The sequence below is a fragment of the Photinus pyralis genome, unplaced genomic scaffold (assembly GCF_008802855.1).
Source record: "Photinus pyralis isolate 1611_PpyrPB1 unplaced genomic scaffold, Ppyr1.3 Ppyr1.4_LG3a, whole genome shotgun sequence".
Classification (NCBI taxonomy): domain Eukaryota; kingdom Metazoa; phylum Arthropoda; class Insecta; order Coleoptera; family Lampyridae; genus Photinus; species Photinus pyralis.
The window spans coordinates 9,984,182-9,994,853 of NW_022170509.1; positions in this window are offsets into that span (position 1 = coordinate 9,984,182).

The following is a 10,672-nucleotide window of genomic DNA, read 5'->3' on the forward strand; positions in this document are numbered from 1 at the left end:
TATTGTAATGAATACAAAAATAATCATGGTTACTAAAGTCAGGGGCGGCGACTTATAGGGGGCAACGGGGCCCATACCTCCATGCAAGGTGATCTTAAGGGTCCATTGCCCCATGCAAAGTATATTATTTCTTTTAAACCCATATTCACAATCATCGTCGGAATCTAATATGGCACCGAAACAGAGAGAGAGAGATGTTGGACAGAGACACAGACATTTACGAGCACATCGTGCATGGACCATTTTTGCGGAACGCCGATGTGGCTAGCACGGCATGACTCACCGAGTTTCTTCGGTGTACCATTACTTAAAAATTCAATGAAATAGATCGTAATTTACGATCCCTATCTTCACGAAAATTGACCCTTGCCCCCATGCAATAAATTAACACCCGCCGCCCCTGACTAAAGTAATCACGAAAACTAAGGTAACTATGATTACAATAGAGCAATGTCTGTTGTACTTATTTGTTTTACTTATTAGTTGATGAAGTACTGTGTAATTTCACCTATTTAGTAAAAATTCTGTGCAGTCATTGGCAAAAGTAATGATCGTAGAGTAGGTAAATCCTGCAGCGTACGCAACCAACATTTGAATATATTGTGCAACTTGAAAATGCGAATCAACATTTTAAGGTATCTTCTCCTTGAAGAAACCGACGGAGGCCGATGTTGGTTGCTTATGCTGCAAAATTTACCTATTAGGCGATCATTACTTTTGTCAATGACAGTACATAATTTCTACTTCGAAATCCATCGGTTACTATAGATCTTTAACTTTTTAAAAATAAAAGTAATTGTAGTAATCGATTACAATTGTAATCAATCAGTAATCGAATACAAATTTGCTGAAGTAATCAATTACTGTAATTAAATACTTTTATGACACAGTAATTGTAATCAGATTACTTTTTTTCAGTAATCATCCCAGCTCTGTCACAGTCACCTCCAAAAATATTTCCACGAAATATTGGAACTAAAGACTCTCTTGGTCAAGCATCTACTAGAAAAGAAACACCAAGCAAACTCGACTCAATATGACCATGAAGTTCATGTGGGTGCTTGAACGGTACCTACCCCACAAAGACATTACGAAGCCTAACGCTGAGTTTGATTAACCCCATAAACCTGTATAAGGTACTTTTATTCATATTTACGAGTTGAGGTGAACGACAAGTACGTACTTTGATATTAATTGTTTATTTGCTACTAGCTAGATTACGGTGAAAGCAATTTCACTCGCGTTAAGTTCTTTATTGTCTTGGGTCAGTACTCGCCTGTGTCGTGTGCATATTTTAGCACAAAAAAAGCTATGAAAAATGAAATACTTTGTATATGGTTAGTTCCAAAGGGTCATAAACAGGTAACTTCGACAAGTAATATTCAATTATGTATGAAATATCAGTGTGAAATTCCGTAATTAATTACATAACACACAAAGAGGCAATGTACATATTTCGTTTTTAGAGCCGTTTTGCATGTATAATTAGAATGTAATTGATTGCTGCAGTTGTAGATAATGACCCGCTAAAAAGAGTAATGATGGCGTAATGGAAATCTGTGCTGATATGAATATTGATAAGTCCCATGCACATTTATTGAGTTAGAAACCTATTACGGTGCGTTTAAAATACATGTGTTAATATACATGCGATCTATTGTAATCTTTACGTGAGGGTGCCATTAGCATGTTCCATTGTTTGAAATATATCGAGGGAAAGTTTTAGCGGCAAAATCGTTGTCCAGGAAATCATACATAGGAAACTTGGAGGAAACGTGAGATGACCGACAGTCTACTCGTATATCTTTGTTAAAAATGGCTATTTCTATACCTACGTTCCCCAATCTAAAAGTAATCCGAAACCGCGGACTTCTCTGCGATGCGAAACCAATCGCTCATATCAAAAATAATGATACGTTGTTATAGGGATTCCTTAATATCGTAGCAAACAAGTGGAATGAATAGGAGCTGCCTTTTGTGCACCGTTAATATCCAGTAAATTGACACAAATACGTTCAGCGAACGATGGTGACCGGCAGCGGTACGGTCAGTGGTCAGTCGACCCCCACAATGGCGGAAGGGGTGACCGCTCCGGATGATCGTGACAAGCACACACTTGAGGGATGTTTCTCGACTCGCAAATAATTGTTTGTTTTCTCACGCTCGGCCTGATACACTAATTGATGTGCTGTATTAAAGTGCACTCGTGTGCGTTCACTTTTCGGTCCTTCTGCTCATCCCTTCATTACACACATTATTCGAGCTAAAACAGGGAACCTCGATAATATTCCAATTACTCTAGTACGCTCTGCCGTTACGAATCACATTGGAATTTAAGCAAAATATTCATTATTTCTGAGGAACATTGAAAGCAGTCGAGCAAAAGAGAATAACAAACGCTCCTTGTAAAAGAGTTTCGTAAAGCGTGTTGCAATTATCACATATGAAAGCATTTTGCCTTAATCCACTCAAAATGCACCAACGCAGATAAAGCACACGTGGAATCAATTAGCAATTTCTCTGAGAAGTAACTTATGCTGGTTATCACAAATTTAAATACAGTTATGCGGGTTTTATTGTATTACATCTTGGGGCACATGCAAATGCAATATATTAATCAGAAACGTGATGGTCACTACCGCGTCCAGAATTAATATTGATTCCCTTCATTAAATCTGATGGACCTTATACAAAAAAATCGACGAGAGTCACGATGCTCGAGGGGGGAAAATAGAATTTAATTAGCTCTTGAATGAGATAAGGGTAGCACACTTAACGAATTTAATTGGGGGCTGTGCAAGGTGTAAACAACGTTTGATTTTTCTTTTGTCAATGTTTCAGCTACTGTCGTTTTGTCATTTGTTATCCACTTCGATCACCAAGAACTTGATTATTCGCCACATTAATAATGGTCAGGATCATAATTTGAAACAAGTATAAATTTATACGCAACTCTTGTGCAAATAAAGCGCACTTTTAAACTAGAAATAGCTTAGTAAATGGTTGCGTTATAAGGTAGTAGCATACTATATTTATCGATGTTTTCTTTCTTCTTACATGATTAATGGGGAGACTTCACCAATAGATATGTCTCGTCCAGACAATTCATTTTGCCTTTGTGGGTACTTTCCTCCGACAAAGCGCTTTCGAGATATTCGCTCGTGAAGTTTTGACATCACCAATAGATATATTTCTTCCAGACGTCCCAATCGTTCTTTGTGAGTACCATCCTCCAACAATCTGTTCTTGAGATATAAGGATTTATTTATATCCGATCGCGATAAGGAGTCGTGGAGGAGGCTATAGTTGGTAGCAATTAATTCATTTCGTTCAGACCATGACCATGAAGGATAAATCCAGTTCCACCCCCCTCCCCGTCCCTCAAATCCCCTTTTTTGATAAGAAATCAGAAAGTAGGGCCGTAGTTCCTTTTGTTGAGACCTTTAATTGGAATATCATAAAAGATAAATTTAATTTCTACCTCCTCCTTCCTCCCCCGGTCATACTGATCTTGGAAAGGAATCGCGCAGGAAAGTTATAGTTTGTACAAACCAATTCATTTCGATAAGACCTTCCATTAGAATACCATGAAAGGTAGAACGTGTGTTCACCCCCCGCACCCCTCCTCTTTTAAAGATTTTACTTGACACCACTAAAGGCGTGCGAATGCTAATTCTAAGAACAGTTGGTTGTTACATGTAAAAGTTATACACGTTTTACGTTCAATAACAGCGTCTCAGGAAATATCTCATGAGGGCCCCCCTTGAGACAACGAAATTTGGTGGCCGTCTGGGACACCTTCAAGGTATAGGCTACATATTGCAAAAAATTCCAGGACTCTAGGACCCTTCCCCTAAAAGTAGTTCAAAACCGCAGAAGTGGACGGATGAACGGACAAAACGTTATTATTAAAAAATTAAAAAATGCGCCAAAAAGTGGTGTACAAACTTGGCATGGAGAGAATCCGAGGTGCCAAGAAGTCATTAGATGCTGAATATTAGATTATTAGGGTGAATATATCATTTTCTGAAGGTATGAAAAATCCTAACCTAGTAGTAGTAGTAGTTGAACAGAGAAAGTTTGAAGAACAGAATTTCCGCAGGAAATCCGAGCATTTCCGTAGACATCCGAAGAGCTCCTGTAAAAATCTGATTATAACTCACATGTTCGTTTGCTCCTTTGCTACCTTTGATAAGTGGCGTAACTCTACTATTAAGAGGTGTTTGCAATGAATACAACATTTTTTTGTGCATGCTATACATCTACCTACTTATCACTTATCAGCGATATAAAAGTGTCTTATTGGTTAGGTTTTTAAAACTTATTGAAATATGCTTTGCTGACTACAATCTAGTTGGACCTATTTGCAGTAAATAAAAAAGATAAATACTCGAAACATAGCTATACAATGTAACTAGCAATGTAATGTCAATTGAATTGCGTGATTTATTTATTTACATTAATTATTAATGAGTTTATAACATGCCACATGCAAGCGCGAAGAGTGTAGAAGGTGTACCATATTTCAAGGAAAGAATGCGTCGCATCTACTTGCATTCTTTATCGTCGGTGACAAAACTTTCATCTACAACATGACACCTGCTGGCGCCCCGATGTCTGGGATATTTGCATGGGGCCCCTAAATGCTTTCTTTACATTATGCTTACTAAGCCGTTTCAACATCATGTGCGAGAAACTACATCGCTAGCAAGGGGGTATGTGACGTCACGTACCATCGCGCGCTCACCATTCGTCGTAAAAGCTGTGACGTCGCGCAATATTGCGCGCACTCGCATTCCATCGTAAAAAAGAAAGCTCCCATTCAATAGCCCACATGCGCGGTGGCTTTATAGGGTGACGCACAAGCTGAAGCCGTCAGCCTTACGCCCAGTAGCGCTCTTTAGCCTACGTCGTGGTAAAAAAACCACCGTCCGACGGTAGCAATACCCAGTCACCTCTAGGAGAGACCAGGTAACCATCTGCCGATTAAGAATAGGACACACGAACATCACTCACTCCTATCTCCTAACGGGACAAAGACGACCGCAATGTGAAAACTGCAACACTAGACTAACATTGAACCATATTCTTACTGAGTGCCCATTGTTCGTTCAACAAAGGCAGAATTTTCTTGTGGGAGAGAATATGAGGGATCTGATGACAAAGGGAAATACATAACGTCCTAGAGTTCTTTAAGCGATCGGGATTAAAGGACCAACTTTGAACACCAAGTAGGTAATAAGAGGTGATGGCTAATGACGTAATGACCTTTGTTGATCTTGGTTGATATGATCTTTGTTTTGTTTTAAGAAGTTATTTTGGTTGCATAAAATTAGGCGCGTTTTTGTCATTTAAAAGTAGACATAGGGAAAAACAATACACGGAAATCCCTATATCTACTTCTTAATACATTCCACTGTATATTGTAAATAAATCATTGTTAAGGTGACTCAATAAAGGAAACATAACATAAAACATAAAAATGCAGATGTATAATAGCACTTACCGGACTACTTTAATGGCGCTGCTCTGAGGTTTATTTAAACTTGCGTTATTAGCCAAAAACCCATTCCCACATTTACGTGGAGTAAATTTCACGAATCAACTTTTTGATAACCTTGCAACACTGTGCACCCAATGAATAAAAGTGGTCTGTTTATAATAGTAAAATTGCGTACTTGGTGACCGAGCTTCATAGTGTTATAATGTCCCAAGAACCACATAAGAGAGGAATGCCACACTGGCAGAAATAAAGAGCTTTTTACTACAAGCGTTGCACATTTATTTTGACAAAAATTATCCACAAGCCCAGATCTAAATTGCAAATATTGGAAAAAATATAATTTAGATATAATTTAGCCCCCCTTGCCCCCCCCCCCCTCCATGAAATTTTCGGAAATCTTAATTAAGATGCACAAGGGCGGTCTCCTTCTTGAGTAAAGTAACATTCGTAATTAAAATTTTATTCATTTGTCGTTGGTCCATGTAACAGCATGGGGATTATTGTGTCATACGAGAAAGCGGTCAAGGTTGCTTTTGTTTACATTTTATTTTATTTAAACTTGGCAAGTTCCGAGAATTGTTAGGGTCTTTTCTGTGTAGTTAAGAGAGATGAAATTTTATTTTTCCTAGAATTTAAATTTGGATTTATCTCTTAATGTCTGATAACAAATTGATTTAGAACAATTAATCGACCTCTATTTTTTTTGGCATAATAACGTTCGGTAATAGGATAGTTTTGTTTCTCTCATTGTTGTCAACTGTGTACGATTGGTTGTTGTAATTTTTATTATCGGAAGAAGGGTTTCGCCTTAAATAGGAAGTTACAAGAAAAGCGTGGCTTTTAGACAGAGTCTACGCAGTACTACGTTTCGTTGAAGATTTAAAATCAGCTTTTTGCCTCAGTCAACGGAGAACTACGTTTTTTTGAAAATTTAAATCAGCTTTTTGCTACGTTCAGCACCGAGTTACGTTTTATTGATCGTTTTTTAATAATAAAATCTCTCAATTTTACTTAAAATAAAAGAAATACAAAAACCTCCCTATTACAGGTCTCTTTATTTCAATGAAGACCTACTTGCCCTGTTGCTTTATTATAACATTACCTAATATTGTACCTATCTATTGCCGATTATTTTAAATTTTATAATTTTGTTATATTTTCTATTACATAATTTGTTATTAAATAAACTGCACCAGTATAGACAACGAGCGACATTATCACTTCCTGTTGACGAGTATTGATCAAAATTTAATCAGTTAGTTCCTTGACCATTGTCTACCTATTACTGAAAACAGAATTGGAAAATTCGAAACCGTTCGTGAGTTATCATGTACACAGACGGACGGACAGAAAGTCCAAAATCATAAACTCCCTTTTGTTGCTCGTTAATAAACGTTTTTCTTCGTAAATTGTGTAACGTGCCCAGTCTTTTGTTGCACAACAATTTTACAACAATTAGCGACAATTAATACAATTATTAGGAATTTTCACTGTATTGAATGATGTATCTATTATTCTTTTCAATTCTGTCTTTCGAAGTGAATAGTGTACTTCATATCTGTTATCAATTTAAAATTGGTTTTTATCATTTACCCCACACATTCACGCAGTTCGTTGCATCACTGTTAAAATTTAATTATTATTACCATTTACATAAATAAATCCAAAATCATTACGTATTACCATTTCCTTTAAAAACTACATACTGTTTAGGTATACATTAATAAATCAATACCGGTTTTCCAAAGCCCTGTTGTTGATGTTGAACCTACAGTTGAAGCGTATTGCTTCTAAAACGTCAAAAAGTTAATTACAAGTTTTAATTAAAACATTTAAATTACGTACAAAATAGTGGGTTCCCCGTGATACTGTACGTTGCAAATATCACTTGTATGGAGCAAAGGCGACTATGATTTTTGTATGTGACAATTGCACTTGTCTAAGTGTAATTACAAACGCACTGACTCGTGCTTGATATCTCACCTGCATGGCTAACTGAACGAAGCCATTAACTGTACGTCATTGTTGTTGATCATTTATCATTATGGTACGTCATTACGCGGATAATCAAACTGCAAACCATAGATGGAGTCATGAGCGAATTGCGCTTGTCGGAATCCGTCCGCACATTGTACGTCAATACAGATTGATAGCTGGGTTATTGTGTGTTAGCAGGATTATTCATTTACGGCTACCGAGAAGAGCAAGTACCAATATATTATTCGTAATGTGGCAATTGTCTTACCTATGGGATGCTATATCAGTTGAGCAGTCGACAACATTTAAGAGGGGTGCGTTCCAAGGGTTTCCGTCAATTTGCTGTTTTTATATTACCAATTGAACGTTAGTCTGTTATATTGCGGTATAAATCAATATTTTATTATCCATTCTCCATTTATAAATGTAACGAATTCGTTAATTTCGTGCAGAAGGCGTCTACTATATAACGGAGAGATGATACAATTTGCGGGTCATTGATTTCAACATATAGGTACACATAAAATATGACGACCGTCGTTACACTTTATGAATTGAAGAGGATCGTTTCCACAATATGAGAACGAAATTTAAAATCCTCGTTGGAAGCGACATCGCAAATGATGTGAAAGCGGGTGATTGACGAAACGTCGGCATTGCAAACGTAAATTAAAAAGAATGACGAATTCGAGCCTCATTAACCCCGGCAAATGGAAACAAAAGCGGGGTAACAACAGGAAGAGGCCAACAACGGCGGTAGCGACCAAAAGAGACGCGGAAATGAGATAGTAGGATAAATCAACGACGTTTCGTGGCGAGAAAAACGACGCGAACTAAGGAAACTAAACGAATAATTCCATCTGTCGACAAGACGAAGTGTCTCAGGAAGTGTGTACTGACACAACTTTTCACAATATAAATAACTACACTCAGCAATCAACATTTTATAGGGTTTCTAGGGTTATTTAATTCGAGCACGCAATTTTATAACTCAAAGATGGATGTAGGAAAGCTGCATAACATTGGCTTCATAAAACACACAGAAAACATTAGTTAGATCATGCTAATTGAAAAGAAATTAATCACCAACTTGGCCATTTGACGTATTACTGATTGCACTAAAAAATGAACCTTACTAATTTATAGGTATTTGCTTCGAGAGAAAAGGAAATCTGCACTATTAACTTTGTGATAAGTTGGTTAATTAAAGTATGAAGCATTTATTCTGACGATTGCAGTCAGAAAAACAATTACACATCGGTTTATCAGGATTTTTAAATAGAAAGCCGTGTATGTCGCTGTGATTTTTAAAAAATTTTTTGACATTTATTTTGGTACTGGGCGACGTGTTATCATGCAATTTATCCGCGTAGGGGTGGGAAAGAATAACGCACTACGTGTCGTAGGCCTCCTACGTCGCCTCAACTAAAAAACAGCAAGTCCGCCGCAACTGGACTTTGAAGGGCGAAGTGTGTTTGTGGATTGACAAGATTTTGACTTTTATTTTGTACCGATTTTGACTTATTTCTCGACTGTGGCGATTTTAGACGATAGTAGTCTTACACATAGTAGTACCCGGGGTCGAGCCCGGAAATTACACTCCTTCTTTGGCGAGGGGGTTGTGAAGGATAGGATAGGACTAGGGAGAGGATATTGTTATGAGTTTTGGATTCCGTGTGTATTCAAACCGTGTCGCTTCTCGACAATCAGATGTCTATTCGGGTGGTTTCTGTCCCCTTTTTAAATCCAGTACTTCTTGACTGGATACTTAGGAAAATGAGCTCCATATTATGTATAGTGTCGTACGCCATTTTTTCTCCTTTAATTAGGCACGGTCCGATATAGTAACAAGAACATAATAGGTGTAGGCGAACATTATTATAAATAATAAATAAATAATAAATAATTATAAATAATTATACATTTACGCGTGAATACAAATGATTGCGGCAAGGGATAGGCGTCAATCTAAAAAAGTAAAGTAGTGGGACGTTGGTTGTACCGAAATAACCGCATTCGCGTTGAACACTAAGCGAAGATAGGTCTATCACCTGTAAATTAGCGCAGGGTCTGTTTTATTTGCGAAACGAGAATTCGCGTTAATACAAAAGCGAGGTTAGATCAACGGCCTGTAGATTACCGTAGGGTGTGTTGTATTTGTGAAAAGGAATTTTGCATTGATAGAAGACCAAAATTAGGGTGTATTATTTTGTGTTGTTCTGAGAGTCATGAGAGCGTTCACGTTGGTACCGGAGCTTGACCAGGGTTAAGTCTGTTGGCTAGAAGGTAACCATTTTTGTGTGTTAAAAACAGTAGGAAACTCTTCACTTAAAGGGTGCAAATTTTGACTTTTTATCAATGAAATAGTAAGGGACAACTATTCATTTACTTCAGGTTTGAAAAATAAAAAAATTAATTAAATTGCATAAAATTGTGTGAACCCATCTCGAGGAATGTAATGACTTTTCATGGTATTTTTTAATACATAAAGGGAATCGTCCAGTTTAGTTCAATTTATTATTAAGATTGTAAACTACCATTCTTTTGTAAAGAGATCATTCTTTTGTAAAAGGTCCGGTCCTTATCACTGCCTAAACTAATTAGTTTCAAGATAAGCACGTGTTATCGCCGAAGTAAGCAGATGTTAATTCTTTCAAAGACGCAGTATTTTGTTAACTAAAGAGGAACGGAAGTAAGACAGGAAAATTGTTTTAAATAGAAGAGGAAGACGTTAATAGAGTTCTTACGGTCAAGCTTTTTCGTTTGGTCGGCGTTGAAACGTAGCCGTGTTTGTTGTGAAACAGTCACTTCGACATCGTATCGAAGCTTTTTGGTTTATTTGTTTAGTTTTAGTTGTAGAAGAAAGTTAAATAGTGCGATAAGAGATTTTTATTTACGTCGTGATAAAAGTGAACGTTAAGCGGAAACGTGTTTTTCCGTTTACGAACAAGTTCAGTGGGACTTCGTTTGTCGCAGAAGAGAAACCTTTCTTTAAGGTCTTCAACTGATCAATTAAAGGGAGCTTTGCCACCATCAAAGGGCCTATACTATGATTGTAATTATTACGAAGTCAGTGTCATGATGAAATTGGTTGGTATAGCTCACAATGGGGTAGCTTGATCAGGAATTGTAAAACACTAAATCTCCCCACGCATCCAAAGTTTAATGACAATTTAAAGTTGACAGTTCGTT